The following is a 9,445-nucleotide window of genomic DNA, read 5'->3' as shown; positions in this document are numbered from 1 at the left end:
TCTCTGAATGATCCAATGTTGACCTAAATGACTAATGATGATAAATACAATCCACCTGTGTGTAATCAAGTCTCTGTATAAATTCACCTGCACTGTGATAGTCTCAGAGGTCCGTTAAAAGCGCAGAGAGCATCATGAAGAACAAGGAACACACCAGGCAGGTCCGAGATACTGTTGTGAAGAAGTTTAAAGCCGGATTTGGATACAAAAAGATTTCCCAAGCTTTAAACATCCCAAGGAGCACTGTGCAAGTGATAATATTGAAATGGAATGAGTATCAGACCACTGCAAATCTACCAAGACCTGGCCGTCAATCTAAACTTTCAGCTCATACAAGGAGAAGACTGATCAGAGATGCAGCCAAGAGGCCCATGATCACTCTGGATGAACTGCAGAGATCTACAGCTGAGGTGGGAGACTCTGTCCACAGGACAACAATCAGTCATATATTGCACAAATCTGGCCTTTATGGAAGAGTGGCAAGAAGAGAGCCATTTCTTAAAGATATCCATAAAAAGTGTTGTTTAAAGTTTGCCACAAGCCACCTGGGAGACACACCAAACATGTGGAAGAAGGTGCTCTGGTCAGATGAAACCAAAATTGAACTTTTTGGCAACAATGCAAAACGTTATGTTTGGCGTAAAAGCAACACAGCTCATCACCCTGAACACACCATACCCACTGTCAAACATGGTGGTGGCAGCATCATGGTTTGGGCCTGCTTTTCTTCAGCAGGGACAGGGAAGATGGTTAAAATTGATGGGAAGATGGATGGAGCCAAATACAGGACCATTCTGGAAGAAAACCTGATGGAGTCTGCAAAAGACCTGAGACTGGGACGGAGATTTGTCTTCCAACAAGACAATGATCCAAAACATAAAGCAAAATCTACAATGAAATGGTTCAAAAATAAACATATCCAGGTGTTAGAATGGCCAAGTCAAAGTCCAGACCTGAATCCAATCGAGAATCTGTGGAAAGAACTGAAAACTGCTGTTCACAAATGCTCTCCATCCAACCTCACTGAGCTCGAGCTGTTTTGCAAGGAGGAATGGGAAAAAAATTCAGTCTCTCGATGTGCAAAACTGATAGAGACATACCCCAAGCGACTTACAGCTGTAATCGCAGCAAAAGGAGGCGCTACAAAGTATTAACTTAATTAAGGGGCTGAATAATTTTGCATGCCCAATTTTTCAGTTTTTGATTTGTTAAAAAGTTTGAAATATCCAATAAATGTCGTTCCACTTCATGATTGTGTCCCACTTGTTGTTTATTCTTCACAAAAAATACAGTTTTATATTTTTATGTTTGAAGCCTGAAATGTGGCAAAAGGTAGCAAAGTTCAAGGGGGCCGAATACTTTCGCAAGGCACTGTATATATTTCCCACAAATCACACAGACCACAAAGAATTTGAAAACAAATCAAACATTTGTTCTCCCATCTCCCCTGTGGAGGAGGAGGTTTCTGATGAAACCAAGATTGAACACTTTGGCCTGAATGCCAAGCATCACGCCTTGCACCAGCGGCAGGGACTGGGAGACGAGTGAAAGATGAACAGAGCAAAGTGCAGAGAGATTCTTGATGAAACCTTGGTCCAGAGTGCTCAGGACCTCAGACTGGGGCGAAGGTTCACCTTCCAACATTGCAACAACTCTAAGCACATAGCCAAGACAACGCAGGAGTGGCTTTAGGACAAGTCTCTGAATGTCTTTGAGTGGCCCAGGCAGAGCCCGGACTTGGACCCGATCAAACATTTCTGGAGAGTCCTGAAAATCGCTGTGCAGTGACAAACCCAATCCAACCTGACAGAGCTTGAGAGGATCTGCAGAGAAGAATGGGAAAAACTCCCCAAATAAAGGTGTGCCAAGCTTGTTGCTTCATACCCAAGAAGACTTGAGGCTGTTAACGCTGCCAAAGGTGCTTCAACAAAGTACTGAGTAAAGTGTCTGAATACTCACGTAAATGTTATTTTTCAGTTTTTAATTCAAATTAAATGTGCCAAAAGATCTAAAAACCTGTTTTTATTTTATCATTATGGGATATTGTGTGTAGATTGATGAGGAAAAATTATATTTAATACATTTTAGAATAAGCCTGTAATGTAACAAAATGTGGAAAAAGTCAAGGGGTCTGAATACTTTCTGAATGCACTGTAAACTCCCATATCTGTTAGGCTAAATACTGCAGTGGGCAATCACAACACACTAGTGGAACACAAACAACATTGTAAATACTACCAATATTCGAATGTCTTTATATTTTTTAAACCTTATTGAGTGCAATATTTACTGTTAAATTATAATATTTTTTGTTAGTGTTTTGTGTCTTCTCACTTTTGTTTATTGTTAAGTTCACTTGCGTTGGCAATGTAAATACATGTTTCCCATGCCAATAAAGCCCCTTTGAATTGGAGAGAGAGAGAGAACAGCTACAATGAACAATGTTTTTATGTCCCTCCACTACTCCACACTCTCTTGCTTTTACAGTATGTCCATCTCTCACTTTTTCTTTGTTAGTCTCTTTGTCTCCCTTCTAAACTGTTTCTTTGTCTCCCTTTCTCCCTCTGTCTCTCCTCTTGATATTGTCTATATCTCTTTGTTCATTCCTATAAATGGGAAACATGTTGTTCAACCATGGAACGGTTATGACTCTTTAGGTATAGAGGGGAGGGTTTATGGTAGGGTGTGAGTGGGCCACATAGTGGGTGGAAATCATTGGGTTCAATTTGTGTTGACCTACATCTGAGCCTGATGCAATTGTGATGTACTAACTTACAGTATAAGCCCACCCACATAAGTACAGTACAGTACAAGACCACCCACATAAGTACAGTACAGTACACGACCACCCACATAAGTACAGTACAGTACAAGACCACCCACATAAGTACAGTACAGTACAAGACCACCCACATAAGTACAGTACAGTACAGTACAAGACCACCCACATAAGTACAGTACAGTACACGACCACCCACATAGGTACAGTACAGTACAAGACCACCCACATAATTACAGTACAGTACAGTACAAGACCACCCACATACGTACAGTACAGTACAAGACCACCCACATAAGTACAGTACAGTACAGTACAAGACCACCCACATAAGTACAGTACAGTACAAGACCACCCACATAAGTACAGTACAGTACAGTACAAGACCACCCACATAAGTACAGTACAGTACAGTACAAGACCACCCACATAAGTACAGTACAGTACAAGACCACCCGCATAAGTACAGTACAGTACAAGACCACCCACATAAGTACAGTACAGTACAAGACCACCCACATAAGTACAGTACAGTACAGTACAAGACCACCCACATAAGTACAGTAGAGTACAGTACAAGACCACCCACATAAGTACAGTACAGTACAGTACAAGACCACCCACATAAGTACAGTACAGTACAAGACCACCCACATAAGTACAGTACAGTACAGTACAAGACCACCCACATAAGTACAGTACAGTACAAGACCACCCACATAAGTACAGTACAGTACAAGACCACCCACATAAGTACAGTACAGTACAGTGCAAGACCACCCACATAAGTACAGTACAGTACAAGACCACCCACATAAGTACAGTACAGTACAGTACAAGACCACCCACATAAGTACAGTACAGTACAGTACAGTACAGTACAGTACAGTACAAGACCACCCACATAAGTACAATACAGTACAATACCACCCACATAAGTACAATACCGTACAAGACCACCCACATAAGAGCTTCTTAAAGGATGTGGTTTTGTACTCTATAGTGTTGAATAAATCAAAGTACTGGGAAGAACTGTTCCTCCTCTCATATATATTCAAATTACTTAACTTACTTATTAGGTTGAATTACCATTCGTTAATTTTGAGTCATAATTGACTCATTATATTAGAATGGGCTTGTGGTGGGCACTGGAGGATTTTTTAGATCGGTTTACTGCTTGGTGACTGTAGCTGTAACATCAGTGGGCTGTGTGTGTTATCATGTCTGAGAGAGAGAGAGAGAGAGAGAGAGAGAGAGAGAGAGAGAGAGAGATAGAGAGAGAGAGAGAGGAAAAAGGCAACCAGTGAAGAACAAACACCATTGTAAAAACAACCCATATTTATTTTCTCTTTTGTACTTACTATTTCCACATCGTTACAACACTGTATATAGCAATAATATGACATTTGAAATGTCTCTATTCTTTTGGATCTTTTGTGAGTGTAATGTTTACTGTGCATTTTTTGTTGTTTATTGTTTATTACACTTGTTTTGGCAATGTAAACAAACAAACGTTTCCCATCCCAATTAAGCCCTTAGAATTGAAGAGAGGATGACATGTATGTTGATGTATTTCCCAGTGACAAACTGCCTCTGTTTTTTCTTTCTCTTCTTCCATCCCTATACCACCCTGCTCAGTTGCACTTCAAACCAATTTCAGCCATTTCACTGTCAGAGAGGCTTTCAAATAGCTACTTCACTATTTCATAAAGTTTCCCCTGTTTCATTCCATGTTTGTCATTTAGCATTAATCTTATCCAGAGCGACACAGCATTGAGTTTATACATTTTCATACTTTTTTTGGTACTGGTCTCTCGTGGGAATCGAACTTGTGGGATTTTTTTCTTTTGATTTTCGATTTGAACCTACAACCCTGGGGTTGCAAGCGCCATGTTCTACCAACTGAGCCACACAGGACCACATAACAATGTTTCTCCTGAAACTTCACCTTTCGATTTACTGTTCTGAGATGCACTCATGATGAAGCTTGAGCATAATGTAACATGATGGGAGATTTACTCGCGAAGTAACATACTGTACTGTTGGAATGGTCCTCAGCCAGGTGGAAACAGTCCATTATCTCTCCACAGACAGATGCCAGACATCTGTTCCTGTACACTATCCTTCCCTCCATTCCTCCATCTCCTCCTCACCTACTCTCTGCCAGCCAGGGGGTGTTATGGGTAGAGTTCAGAGTGTTCATCAGCCTCAGTCTTTATCACAGGCACAGGTCCACTATCACCAGTTGAGCAGCAGACTCAGAGGTAAACACGCACGCACGCACACACACACACACACACACACACTGAATGCCACGGCCCGTGGCTCATAATCCTCTCTGATTCAGCCAGGTCTGGCAGATGCTGCTGTATTGTTTGTTTGTTCAGCTCGGATGTAATCTGGCTGGATGCAGGAGAGGGGTCAGTTGGGTGGTGTGGTGTGACTGTCATGCTGTACCTGCGCCATAGCTGAGGTTGTGGCCCTTAGAGAAGATGTGGGAAATGTGTTTGTATGGGCAATGTTTTTTAAAGGGATAGTTCACCCAAATTACAAAATTATATTGGTTTCCTTACCCTGAAAGCAGTCTATGTGTAACGGTTGTCGTCGGGAGAAAGAGAGGACCAAGGTGCAGCGTGGTAAGTATTCATTGTAATTTAATAAAGAATAAAGAATGAATACTGAAACAAAAACAATACATGACAAACGAACAGTCCTGAACCGTACAACAAAACACAGAACAGAAAACAAACACCAACAACTCAAAAGTGAAACCAGGCTACCTAAGTATGATTCTCAATCAGGGACAACGATTGACAGCTGCCTCTGATTGAGAACCATACCAGGCCGAACACAGAAAATCCCAAATTATAGAAGAAAGAACATAGACAACCCACCCAACTCACACCCTGACCATACTAAAACAAAGACATAACAAAGGAACTAAGGTCAGAACGTGACGCTATGGACAAGGTATGATAGCAATCCATACTTTGCTTTAGTTTCTTTCCCTGGCACTGTTTCCACATGCTAATGTTTTAGCATTTGTGGCACAAATCCCATTCAAGTTATGATATTAGTATTTTTTCAATTATCTACAAGTGAGTTTGTTGAGCTTCACAAAAAATGTTAGATACTTTCGGATGATTTGGACATGATGAGCAACCAATTCTAAGATCGGTCCCATGACTTGAATGGGATTTGTGCCAGAAATGTTGAAATGTTAGCATGTGGAAACAGTGTCAGGGGAACTAAACCAAAGCATAGATTGCTGTCATACCTTGTCCATAGACTGCTTACAGGTTAAGGAAACAAATGTGTATTTTTTTACTTGGGTGAACTATCCCTTTAAGTATTTGTATGTATACGTTTTGCCTGGGAATGCTCATGCCCAGGCTCTTGGCCTACAACTGAAAGTCTGTGACCTGTTTTCTTTTACCATGATTCTCACTTTTCCCCTCTCTAACCCTACCCCTTTCAACACCCCTATTCCCAACCCAACCCAAACCCCCTCACGCAGAAATGTATGCGGTTCAACCCTAACGCGACTGTGTGGATTGCCAAGCAGAGGATCCTGTGCACGTTGAGCCAGAGTCTGAAGGATGTGCTGAACTATGGCCTCTTCCAGCCCGCCATGAACGGACGTGATGGGAAGTTCCTGGATGAGGAACGCCTCCTGGAATACCCACAGCCAATCAGCAAAGGAGTTCCAGCTCTGGAGGTAGAGTGCCAGCCAATCACTGAAGTTGTTACGTATTTAAAAAAGTGTGGCATTTCTATTTATTATGGATCCCCATTAGCTGCTGCCAAGGCAGTATAATTACACTATAAATCAATAAAAAAATATACGTGTGTGCAGAAGAATTGTGTTCATATGCGTGTGTCTCTTCGCAGTCCGCACTGTTCCATAAGGTGTCGTTTTATACATTTTTTAAGTCTGATTGTATTGCTTGATGTGGAATAGAGTTCCATGTAGTCATGGCTCTGTGTAGTATTGTGCATTTTCCAGAGTCTGTCCTGGACTTGGGCACTATGAAGAGTCCCCAGGTAGTATGTCTTGCGGAGTATGCATGTATGTCCAAGCTGTGTGCTAGTTGTACAAACATACAGTTCGTTGCTTTTAACATATCAATACCTCTCACAAAGACAAGTAGTGGTGCAGTCAATCTCTACTTTGAGCCAGGAGAGATTAGGGCTATACTGGTATTGATGCACGGACTGGTTTAGGTTTTTACTTTACCTTCTATAAGTATATTTCAAAGTTCGGTTTATTAAATTCGATATGCCGTGTATAAGGTACATTTTTACAGTTTACTTTGCGACTTGAGTCATATCTCTCCACTCTCTCTCTTCATCGTAATTTGCCAATGTCCCTCTTTTTGTGGCACTTGACCATATGACTCGGTAGTAGTCCAGGTGGGACAAAACTAGGGCCTGTAGGACTTGTTTAGTTGATGCTAAAATCAAGAAATCAGAGCAACACTTTATTATGGACAGACCTCTCCCCATCTTTGCTTCCATTGCATCAATATGTTTTGACCATGGCAGTTTAAAATCCAGGGTTACACCAAGCAGTTTAGTCTGCTCAACTTGTTCAATTTCCACATGATTCATTACAATATTTAGTTGAAGTTTAGGGTTTAGTGAACGGAATGTCCCAAATACAATGCTTTTCTGTTCATATTTAGTTTATGACATGCCACCCATTCTAAAAACTGACTGCGGCTCTTTGCTAAGTATTGCAGTGATTTCAAATGCTGTGGTAGCAAACGTGTATAATGTTGACTCATCAGGATAAATACTGTAGATACACAGGCTTTACTCAGTGCCAGTGGCAGGTCATTAGTAAAGATTGGAAAAAGTAAGGGGCCCAGACAACTGGATTAGGTTGGAGAGGCTCCCATTAAAGAGTACTCTCTGTGTTTAGTTAGACAGGTAACTCTCAGATCCACGATATAGCAGGAGATGTAAAGCCATAACACGTGCGTTTTTTCTTGGGACTGCGGCTCTTTGCTAAGTATTGCAGATTTCAAATGCTGTGGTAAAACGTCATCAGGATAAATACTGTCAAAAGTGCCAGTGCAGGTCATTAGTAAAGATGAAGTCCCAGACAACTGGATTAGGTTGGAGAGGCATTAAACAGCAGGTAACTCTCAGATCCACGATATAGCAGGAGATGTAAAGCCATAACACGGAGAGTTTATGACATGCCACCCATTCTAAAACTGACTGCTGGTAGCAAACGTATTAGTAAAGATTGGAAAAGTAAGGGGCCCAGACAACTGGATTAGGTCAGCCAGTCATGTAAAGTAACAGTCATTCTTATTATCAGCCAGTCATCAGTCATTTGTGTAAGAGCTGTACATGTTGAGTGCCCCTCCCTGTAAGCATGCTGAAAGTCAATTGTTAATTTGTGTACTGTGAAATAGCATTGTATCTGGTCAAACACCACTTTTTTTCCAGACGTTCACCGAGGGTTGGTAGCAAGCGGATTATTCGGGTGTTAGAGCCAGTAAAGGGTGTTTTGCTATTCTTGGGTCGCAGAATGACTTTTGCTTCCCTCCAGGCCTGAGGGCACACACTTCCTGTAGGCTTAGATTGATGAGATGGCAAATAGGAGTGGCAATATCGTCCGCTATCATCCTCAGTCATTTTCCATCCAAGTTGTCAGACCCAGGTGGCTTGTCTTTGTTGATAGACAGCAATTATTAATTCACCTCTTCCACAATCACTTTACGGAATTCAAAATTACAGTGCTTGTCTTTCATAATTTGTATGTCATGCCTAAATGTGCTAATCTTGCCAATAAAAAAAACTATATCGGTGGGTTTTGTGATGAATCAGCCATCTGATTCAATGAAAGATAGATTTGACATGACTGGGCAGGGGCTGTCCTGGGAGGGGCAAAGGCCCACCCACTGGGGAGCCAGGGCCAGCTAATCAGAATGAGTTTTTCCCCACAAAAGGGCTTTATTACAGACAGAAATACTCCCCAGAAGTTGTTCTATTGTGATCTCTGCCGTGCCATGCATATGAACGTGATGAGACTGACAACTTCTCTGCGCCAATTCATTGATCAGGATCATTAGAGTGCCAGATACTTCAAATGAGTCTTGATGGGCAGCATTGTGAAACATCGCACTTGCCTTGATCTGACAATGCTGAAAGGAGTGGACAGGAAGGAAAGACATCAATGCCAATCAAACTCTAGACATGAATTCATGTTAACAAACCCTGGACACGAGGGCACGGCTCCACCAATAGAAGCACGGGCTTCACTGCCAAAATAAGGGATTCAAGCTGTGAACACTGGGATGAGACTGACAGCCTGACTGAGTGAATTGGGTCTGGGAGAGCTCTACTCCAGAGGTTTACATCTACTACTCAGGGTACATGGTACATACATCCCGCCTGCACAGCTGGCTGCAGACCCCAGTGAGGATGACAGTAAGCTCCACTTTTACCAGCTCTCCGACTGAATCGACCCTGCTTCAGCCACCAGACAGACAGTTTGACAGCCAACCCTCATATGGACCTGCTGGAGAAAGGGAGGGAGGCGTGGATATGGTGGAAAGAGCAGCAGGGTGAGGGCTTCAGCTTTGAGAGTGATTGGAGTTGATGTGGTATTGAAAAGAGAAATGTTTGTGTTGGTAATTAAGTTGAGAAAAC

This window comes from Oncorhynchus masou, chromosome 23 (genome assembly GCF_036934945.1).
Source record: "Oncorhynchus masou masou isolate Uvic2021 chromosome 23, UVic_Omas_1.1, whole genome shotgun sequence".
NCBI lineage: Eukaryota > Metazoa > Chordata > Actinopteri > Salmoniformes > Salmonidae > Oncorhynchus > Oncorhynchus masou.
Note: the sequence above shows the minus strand (reverse complement) of the source record.